This window comes from Aristolochia californica, unplaced genomic scaffold (assembly GCF_029961685.1).
Source record: "Aristolochia californica isolate CCGP_79_NKW_82.1479 unplaced genomic scaffold, dmAriCali1.0.hap1 SCAF_6, whole genome shotgun sequence".
NCBI lineage: Eukaryota > Viridiplantae > Streptophyta > Magnoliopsida > Piperales > Aristolochiaceae > Aristolochia > Aristolochia californica.
This window is the reverse complement of record NW_027182257.1, coordinates 13,566,613-13,569,446: the sequence shown is the minus strand read 5'-3', so window position 1 is coordinate 13,569,446 and position 2,834 is coordinate 13,566,613. Positions and strand designations below refer to the sequence as shown.

General features: G+C 42.4%; 1 non-coding gene across 1 annotated transcript; it reads right to left on the bottom strand.

The window, feature by feature from the left end:
* Positions 1-233: 233 nt before the first annotated feature.
* On the bottom strand, positions 234-340 carry LOC137935606 (small nucleolar RNA R71). The gene has a single exon (XR_011109306.1). It is a non-coding gene; the product is annotated as a small nucleolar RNA R71 (small nucleolar RNA).
* Between the last annotated feature and the right edge of the window lie 2,494 nt (positions 341-2,834).

Here is a 2,834-nt window from a genome sequence, read left to right as displayed (position 1 = left end):
ATGGGTTGGAGAAGGAGGACCCATATTACCACATCAAGGAATTCTTAGATATTTGTGCAACGTTCAAATTCCAGAATTTCTCAGATGACTCTATCTGGTTAAGACTTTTTCCATTTTCATTTAAGGATAAGGCCAATTCTTGGCTTAATTCCTTGAAGGTGGGCAGCATTACTTCATGGGACACATTAGTCACAAAATTTTTATCCAAGTACTTTCCCATTCAGAGAACTATAGCCCTCAAAAGAGAAATCTCCAACTTTATGCAGCAGGAGGGTGAACACTTTTATGAGGCTTGGGAGAAATGGAAGGATTTGATCTGTAGGTGTCCGCATCATGGGTTTGAGAAATGGCATTTAGTGCAATACTTTTATCAAGGTCTTACACCCCAGGTTAGATCCATGGTAGATGCAATGAGTGGTGGGAGTTCGATGGGTAAGAGTGCTAGTGAGGCGTGAGACTTCTTTGAAACGTTGAGTGATCAATCTCAGCAATGGGGTTCATCATTTAATGTTGATAGGAAATCCCACGAAGCCAAAAGAGGGGGTCTCTACGAGGTTAGTGAAACACCCATGCTCATGGCCAAGATTGAGGGGTTGACTAGAAAAATTGATGCCTTTATGGTGTCCAAGAGTTCACCTACTCCTAACCCATCTGTGTATTCATCTCATCCCACACAAATGTGTCCATCTAGTTCATCCTACCCAGAGCTCATTGAGGACTTGAATGCAGTCCAGAATTTTCATAGACCAAACCAGAACGATCCTTTTTCAGAAACATATAATCCAGGTTGGGCTAGGCACCCAAATTTTTCATGGTCCAAGGGCCCACAAGTTGGGGGTCCTCTAGGGTTTACTCAACCCCAAGCTCCTCGCCCACACTTCACTCAACGGCCATTGATTCCACAAAAACCTTCACTTGAGGATACACTTCAATTATTCATAAAGAATACACAGTCCTCCATTGCTAAACTTGAAATGCAAGTGAGTCAGTTGGCCAGCCACATGAGTGAACAAGCACAAAATAGACTCCTGAGTCAAACCATTCCTAACCCCAAAAGCACACATGAGAGTGGGTTGAGTTCCAAATCCCACCATGAGCAAGCCAAAGCCATAGCCACCCTTAGGAGTGGTCGTGAGTTGAACAATGGGGTAGGGATCACTAAGTCTAAGGAGTCAAAGGATGACAATGGGGACACATCATTGGGTGAAGAACCTCCAAGTTCTCCACCAACAGCCAAGCAGATCCCTAACCAAGTCCCACTAGCTCCTTATCCGCAGAGGTTATCGGACCCACCTAGGAAAGGTGATAGCATGCATGAAACGTAGGAATTGTTTAGTAAGGTTCACATTAACATTCCACTTTTTGATGCTATTAGGCAAGTCCCTGCCTATGCCTGATTTTTGAAAGACATTTGTACACAGAAGAGAAAACAACATGTTAACAAAAAGGTCTTTCATACTGAGAATGTAAGCTCAATTCTGAAGCACAACACTCCTCCAAAAGTTAAAGATCCTGGATGTCCCATAATTTCATGTGTCATTGGTGAACATACCATCCAGAGAGCTCTTCTTGACTTAGGGGCAAGTGTGAATTTGCTTCCTTTCTTTGTGTACCAGCAATTAGGTTTGGAGGAATTGAAGCCTACTCCCATCACACTTCAACTTGCTGACCGTTCTGTCAAGATACCACGAGGAATAGTTGTAGATGTTTTGATAAAAGTGGACAAATTTCTGTTCCCGATTGATTTCATTGTTCTTGATACAGAACCAGTAGTCAATGTGACCAACCAAATTCCTGTCATCCTAGGACATCCCTTAGCCACATCTAATGCTATCATTCATTGTAAAAGTGGTGAGCTGGAGTTGTCTTTTGGAAATTTTAAGGTCTCATTGAATGTATTTAATGTCGGGCACCACCCACTTGAGTCTGATGATCTGAGTCCTGCATTTAAGATAGAAACTGTTATGCTTGATGACGAATCCACTCTTGAATCTTTTGAGTCTTGCATAACATCTTTAGACATGGACTATTTTGATGAGGAAACATATTTCCGAGAGGTTGATTCTTTACTCAATTTTGTACCTCTGTTGGAGGAAGCTTATAAGGTTATCACAACTGATCATCCACAGGATCTTCATCTTGACTTGGACAAACCTCTTGAAACTTCCAAGCTAGATCTTAAGCCACTTCCTCCCACGTTGAAGTATGCGTTCTTGGGGCCCATGAACTCATTACCAGTCATTATTTCCTTTGATTTGAGTACTAAGCAGGAGGAACAATTGACTGAAGTTTTACAAGCACACAAAGAGGCATTGGGGTGGACTCTTGATGCCTTAAAAGGGATTAGCCCCTCCATATGCATGCATCATATTCATTTGGAGGAGGGGACTAAAGCCTCATGTGAGATGAAACGTAGGTTAAATCCCCATATGCTGGAGGTTGTGAGAGAAGAAGTCATCAGGTTGCTTGTGACAGGAATCATTTACCCTATTTCCGATAGCACCTGGGTGAGTCCAATTCAAGTTGTCCCTATGAAAGGGGGGATAACGATAATGAAAAATGAAAGTGGTGAATTGATTCCCACAAGAACTACAACCAAGTGGTGTGTCTGCATTGACTATAGAAAATTTAATTCCGCCACTAGGAAGGATCACTTCCCACTACCTTTCATTGATCAGGTACTAGAGCGAATGGCCAGCCATAATTTTTATTTCTTCTTAGATGGATACTCCGGCTACAATCAAATTCCCATTGCTCCAGAAGACCAGGAAAAGACCACATTCACGTGTCCGTTTGGCACCTATGCTTACAGACGCATGCCTTTTGGTTTATGC